Genomic DNA, 7,670 nt, shown 5'->3' on the forward strand with positions numbered 1-7,670 from the left:
TAAGCATTTCCGATGAAATTGTCCAGGAGCTATTCTTTTAATTTTGTTAATTATATTTATGTAAATCTATATCTATATTATATTAAAAGCACGAAGGCCATTAACGAAATGTCGTTCGCCGTTTTTACCCGGTTTCCATAGGACAATATAGTAATTTTAGTATTTCATAAATATTTAAAAAAAATCACTTAATTAATTTAGTTTTTCGAATTTTTTGGTAAATTTTTCTTCAATTATTTGTTATTAAACTTTGCCTTAATTAATTGGTTAAATTTTCTCACATTTCTTACCCAAGAAAACTTAATAAAAATGATTTCCTAAACTTTCACTCTCATTAAATAACAGATTCCCTTTACTCTTTGGAGTATTAAATGAGTTATTATGTTGCCTTAATTATTTGGTAATAAAAATTTTCTACTGTTGCACAAGGAAAGTTTATTAAAGAATTTGACTAGGAGATATTATGATATTAATAGGACCATATAATATGTTAGTTTTTGGTTGGATTTATTCGCATTATTGAACCAAAAAGCATATGTAATTGACTCACAGTAAATTACATACCGGCTATTCAATTACAACCAAAAAAGTTCCATACCAGGTAAAATGGAACCATCATTATTGTGGTTCCGTTGCACAAGGAAGTGTTTTAAAGAATTTGACTTGCTGGATGACACAAGGAAATATTTTGGTAGAAATTTTTATTATTTGATTAATTTTTCTTGTCTCTTGACCTACACACAAATTTACTTTATATAATTCCTTTCACGTGTCAAATTGTGTACCATAATACTTCTATAAAAGAAGCTACAATGTCGCAATTTAATCGTCAAAGTTCGCCCTATTCCAACATCGCGATTTCAGGTGTTGTTTCTTTTACTAATATATCAACATCTTTGCTACTTCGTATTTTACAAGCACGTTTGCATGCACCGTTTTTAGTATTGCATTAATAATCTATTTTTATTGTTGCACCAATAATTTTTTATTATATAGTTTTTGTTTCATATTTTTGACTTGGCTAATTTCACATCTCACGTAATTTACAAATTTATTACAGGTTATTGAAGAATTGCAATTCATCACAGAAAATCGGTTAGGCATTCGATTTAAGTCTTATCACTTAAATATTAGTATTATTTTTTCCTTTGTTATATAATTAATAATACTTATAATTACTATGCCAGCTCAAGTTGCTTGTTTTAAAAAGAATTAAAAATTAGACTATCTGATTTAATTCTGTGTTATATTAATACTACATGATTTGCGTTATTGCAACATGCTTGAATCACTCAGATTTCAACAATCCGTTCAGGTAAACAATCTTGCTTATATCATAAAATAATCAATTATTGAATTAGCCACTTTGATAACTTATAAAACTCTTATGCATGCTTTGTTTTAGGTACACTTGCAATGGCCAGTGAAAAGGAATTGTTAGATTAATGTGTCCCAATTAATAGTCTAAGAGTATCTGAATCATGTTGGGTAATACGAGTGTTAGTGTTTGAGAGTGGAATAGTAAAAGAGTTCAATAATAAAACAAATCAAGGCACCCAAAAAATTGTGACATTAGTTGACGAAAAGGTAATTGTTATTTTATATCAATATTTTATTTCATGCATGTCTTTTCATATTATATTTTTAACCATCAGATTAACTTACAGTGAAACTTTTACTGGGAACAAAAATTCACGCTACACTTTTCAATGGTTATATTGAGTTGTGGAAAAATTATTTACAATAAAACAAGATCTGTTATATCATAAACGGACACATCAATAGTGTTAATCCTAATTTTCAATCAGTGCATAAGGAGCTTGAGATTGGATTAAAGAAAGCAATAGTCACTTTTCGACCATTGGTTTTTCAAATAATTTTATTTCATTCGATGAGGCATCAAAGTGCACCAATGGAATAATTTTTGGTAAGTTGTTTAGATTTCTTCCCGTAATCTTTCACTAAATATACAAACAATATTTTACTTCTATTCTCCTTATTAATTTTTAGGTAATATACATATAATTGTTTTGATATTCTTTCTAGATATAGTTGGAATTTTAGTGAATGTTAAACCCTCTAGGGGAGAAGGCTAGATGTTTCTATATATTGTTACTATTAAAAGTAAGAGATTTTGTACCTAATTAAATATTTATTTTAATTATTAAATGTAGTTTTTTAATATTCCACAAATTGATTAGAGAATAATATATTATTTTAATAGAAAAAAAGTTTGAAGATAATTTATATCTTTTTAGAAACTTATATTTTTTGCTCGTGTTTCTCATCTCAAATAGTAATTTTGATAAGAGAATAATATATTGTTTGAGTAGGAGAAAAGTTTGACATAATTTTTATCTTTTTAGGAACTTATATTTTTTGCGTGTGCTTCCCATCTCAAACAATAATTTTTTGTAAGATACTTACATATTTTTTTAAAACTTGTGTTTGAGTAATAAAATAAAGTGTAAGCTTCTGAAATTGTTGAACATTGATTCTATATAGCTAACTCAATAAAAGAAAAAAGTTTGTTCATGAAAGTCCTCAATCATTATTCAATATATTCATCTTAAATTTTATTTTAATTTATTATTTTATCAATTCAATTTCATAAGTTATTATACTTTCTTTTTAGTTTCAGTAAAAATATATAGCCCTTGAAGATTTAAAAAAATTCCGACTTCTTTTTTTTAAAAAGCTATTCTCAAGTTCATTTGAGAAGACACAAACAGGGTGTAGACTAAATATATAGTTTGTTTTAATATACAACTACATTTTGTATTTAATTACTAAAAGACATGGCTATATTTAATAGATTATGCCAATATTCATCATTTGTACGAATTTATATTTTTTCTTTGATATTTGTCCGATAACTCAAACTAAAATAGTAATTTAATTATTTTCCTAATATTTAGGAATAACCATTTAATTAATTTTCTAATATTTAGGAGTTTGTATAACAAATCTTTCCTTATTAGAATTGTATTGAAAGTCCTAATATTTAGAATTTAAAAATTATTAATATGTTACCTTATATAAATCTTACACCTAAATTAAATATGTATATAAATAAAAATATAAAGGAGAGAATACAAAAATTAAACAAAGAGAAAGTACACAGTTTTGGATAACATGGAGGTGGTCGAATCTCTTTATAAATTTTTATTGGTTCTGATTTATATGAAATTCTTCTATATTAAAGCTATTCTACTAATAATAGTATTCAATATTTTATCTTTAGTTTTTGAAACTTTTAATTTTACGATTATAATTATTCGAAATATTGAGCAGAAATCAATAACAAACTCCAATATTATCAATTATTCCAATAAGATAATTTACGATACTCTTTAACTTTTTTAATTATTGTTAAATTTAGGTGAATATAAGTAGATTGTTTTATTACAATTATGGCTTCTAAAGAGGCATTTCGATTGTAGGCTTTATTTATAGCACATAGCGATTCTTAATTCTTTCAGATTAACAAAGAGTTTTCATTTGCTTTTTTTATTCGTAGCATGTCATTCATGGAGGATTTTTTACCTAGTCGATCTTTTTCTATTTGAAAAAAAAATTCTTATTAAAAATCTATATTTATAATTAAATATTAAAAATTTTGTATGAGCTAATTAATATATTACTTAAATACTTATCTCACTTGAATAATGGCACTTCAAAACTAATTGCACCCTTTCAATTCTAATTTCAGTCGTTCTTTGCAATATATTTTAGATTGAATTATTGACTGGCGATTGAGTATTTTTGTAGAGTGATTTCTTTTTTATTGAGTTACTTATACACGATCAATAGTATCATCTTTAGAACTTATAATTTATTTTATAACTCAAAGATAAATTTTCAATAAATTTTTATTCATTGAGTTAAATACACGCGTAAAACGCGTACACTAAGACTAGTAATAAATAAATGTATATGTTGCACATGAGAAGCGTAAAGGAGTAAATAAATCTAACCTAGCGCCGTTGTCATTTTTACTGACAAATAAAAATTATGGCTTGAGAGTTGAGTAGATGAAAAGTGAACGGTGTAAATTGACTAGTATCTTAATTGGTAGGACGAAGGCCGTTAAAATAGGTGATTTATCTACTTCCCTGAAGGGCTGAAATGTTTTAAAGTATCTAATGTTAATGAATTTGAAAGGGCAAGATTGTTTTTGGTTTGGTATTTATTAATAGTAAGACTTAAGAAAGAAAAAAGAAGAAAGTTTCTGGCGGGAGTTGTTCTACTGCGCATGTCGTCTGCCAGCCACCATTGTTTTTCCTTTTCAATTACCGCGAAAGCAGCAAGTATTTCTTTGCACATTGGAAGGGTGGAACTCTTCTTTTTTCTTTTTATACAATTATATGATTGTTTTTTATTTCTTTAGTAAATACTGATTGAATCTATTAATTAAAATATTTTTAATAGATAAATTTCTAATTTATTTTATCTTTTCATACTGTTGGTTCCATTCTCTACCACATGCTTACAATAAATTACCAGTACATCATCGGGTGGTTAAAAAGAGATTGAAAAAAGAAACTCAAAACCAAAAAATGCAGTAAACTATAGGAAAATTAAATAGTGTACTCATTAGTTTTGTTTATTTGAATTTATCTAAATCCTAAATATTATTCGTCCGACCGCAAAAGCATAGTGGACATATGTTTAGACTTTAACGGAGATATCTACCAAAAAAATAAAATAGAAGTTTTAGTACCTAAATAAATAGAAAATAATAATATTTAATTAAATTAAATAATTGATAATACTATATTAAAGATTAAAAAAATGGTGCCGTATGGAAGGGACACAAACCCGACACGGGCAGTAGAATTGATGACTCATTTCTATTAAAAATAATAATAATAATATTTAAAATCCATTTCGGTTGGAAGATATTCAAAAGTAGCAAGATTTATTACCGGTCGTTCAAAAATAGCCCAGTTTCAAAAGTAATCGAAATTTAGCCACTTTTCATGTAAAGATAAATCTGAGCGAAAATACTGTTCAAAATCCAGAAAATACGCCAGTATATTATACTGGAGTTCCAGGATAAGTATGCTGGAACTCCAATATAATATGATGGAGTTCCAGAATAAGTACACTAGAACTCCAGCATAATATACTGGAGTTCCAACAAGTATAATTGTCTAGTATAATATACTGGGGTTTGGAGCATCGATGCTCCAGTTTCCAGTATATTATACTGGAGTCAGCAAAGTATACCGGTCCAGCATAATATGCTGGAGTTCATACCCAGGTGCACCGAACTCCAGTATATTATGCTGGACCAGTCTCTGTTATAGCAAAATAGTGGCTATTTTTTATTGACTTGGTAAACGCTGGCTATTTTTGAATGACCAGTCCGAAAACTGGCTATACCGTGCTATTTTTTCAATTTGGCCAGTTTCTTGGATGCCAAAAATATTTTTTTTTCTCTAAAAGGGTACCTTTTTGGAAATTTAAGATTGCTTGGTCAAGATGAAGAAGTGCTTTTGGGTAGCAGGGGGAATAACTTTTTTGCTTTTGGGAAGATTCTAGCTTCTTCTCACAAGCAAAAGCAGAAAACTAGGTTTTAAGACAAAAATTCCTTATCAGTAAGTTATACATTCTGAATTATCCATTAACCATATTATTCTTCTTCTCATGCTCTTTTTTGGAATAGTGTCTCTATTATAACTAGATCTTTTTCTCGATGCAACTTCTTCTTGTCATCCACTCTTATTCCTCTTTTTTTTTTTTTTTTTTTTTTTTTGTGTGTGTGTATTGATAAATTCGGCCTTACCACGTACTTCAGTAAAATAATGACACGCGATGGAAGTGAATCCAGATGGCCAGACCCATGAGCATGAAGGTCAAGATATGCAAGCATAGAGGCTATGATCGGAACCGCCTCTTCAACTCGAAACAAGAGCAGCCGAAGGAGCGCGTGTCCGAAGCATGTCAAATGCTTTTGGTATCAATTTCAGCTGTACTCGGATCCTTTATGAGATCGTGCCCACCATATGTTATGAAGCCATAGTGATCATCGGAGAGGATCTCGCCACCCCACCAACAGCAAACCTGGCGTGCAGGCTAGAAACTCGAAACAACCTCATCCCATCTAGGCTATAAATATCGTATTCTATTCATTTGTAAAGGACATCTAATAATATATAACTCGTTATGATCATTCATTGAGTTCTTATTTTGTTCGTTAGCAAGATTTCTTTCTCTGTTATGGAGATTGTATTCCATTTCAACACAGCCGCTTCAGAGGCCATCGATCAATAAGATTTCTTTTATCTTAATTTTCGTTCTACTTATTGTTATTATCCTTATATTTACTATATGCACTTTAGATTAACCTGTTTGCTAGTGGCTTTAAAATATAAATTCAATTGTTTATTCTAAAATAAATTTTTCTGTTCAACAGTTTGGCGCGGGCCCTAACAATTGAGTGTTTGATCTAAAGTCGCACAATTGCTTTTTATTTTTCTATTATTTTATTTATTCAAGGGAATATCATATTTGGGATCAACAACCAACCCATGGACCCAACCGTTAAACTAGCGAAACAAACTTGGGGAACACGACTCCAAACGATCAATCAATCAGGACCTCGTTATTTCGTTCGAGCGCAAATCTCTCATGCAAGATCTTCTAGTAGGGGGTAATGAACGACGAGGGTTAGAAAAGACGGTGAATGAATTCATGACGTATAAGCAGCAGCTAAATGCCCAAATCGGATGGCTATTGAGGGCCCTGGCAAGTGTTGCAACAGTGCCAACGCCAACCCCACTTCTAAGGGTGCATGCCGACATGGAGACACAACTTTAAATTGATAAATATGGAGCAGGGGGCTCCCGAATGATACTTAGGCCAGGGTTCGGGCACGTCCGAAAATGCTGAGTAATAGAATTTAATTCTTACCTTACAACAATAGGTCAAGGAATAGTACGAGATGATTAAACAGATCCACGGAGTTCGACTTGTTATCAAGGGAATCGACATAAATAAATACTCTCAGCAACCGTAGAAGCCGGGTGCGACATGTTAGAAGATAATTCTTATATCTCAAAAATAAAATATAACATATTCATTATCATTTACTACCCATGATTAATAGTCATTATTATAATATTATAACTAACTTTTTATTAGCCTTAATGACTTTAATTTGTAACAGCCATTTTGGCATTTAATAATTTTTAAAATGTTGCTTACAATCTAAAGTTAAAATCTTTGGATTATATATATATATATACATATTCCTATGTGTTACTTTGTGTAGTAGAGTGAAAAAAGTTAAAAATTTCCTTCCATTTTCTTTTGTGTTGGGTTTTCTTTTATTCAATCTTTGTTGTTTCTGCTCCTAGTTTATACTAGAAGAACTTGTTGAATCCTGGGGGATACGCCTAATTTTATTCATTATGGTGTAGGCGAAATATCCTTAAGGACAGTATCTTTGACACGCCTCAAGCAAATCTATTATTCTCCATAACCATCTAATATTTTTCCAACAATCTTAAGGATATTTCACACTTTATTCTTATGGAGAATACCGATTGCAATATTTGGCTGATGCTCATTATAATGGAGTACTGAAATTCTCAAGTATTTCGTACTGCTACCAAAAAGCTTGGGAAAAGAGATTGGGATTTTAACAAGGATCCTTACAGTGG

At 29.6% G+C, this 7,670-nt stretch overlaps 1 long non-coding RNA gene across 1 annotated transcript; it reads left to right on the top strand.

Moving 5' to 3' along the window:
• The first annotated feature begins 1,007 nt into the window (after positions 1-1,007).
• On the top strand, positions 1,008-1,623 carry LOC107824005 (uncharacterized). The gene is made up of 2 exons (XR_001656758.2): positions 1,008-1,315; positions 1,406-1,623. It is a non-coding gene; the product is annotated as an uncharacterized LOC107824005 (long non-coding RNA).
• Positions 1,624-7,670: the final 6,047 nt, after the last annotated feature.

The sequence above is a fragment of the Nicotiana tabacum genome, chromosome 5 (assembly GCF_000715075.1).
Source record: "Nicotiana tabacum cultivar K326 chromosome 5, ASM71507v2, whole genome shotgun sequence".
NCBI lineage: Eukaryota > Viridiplantae > Streptophyta > Magnoliopsida > Solanales > Solanaceae > Nicotiana > Nicotiana tabacum.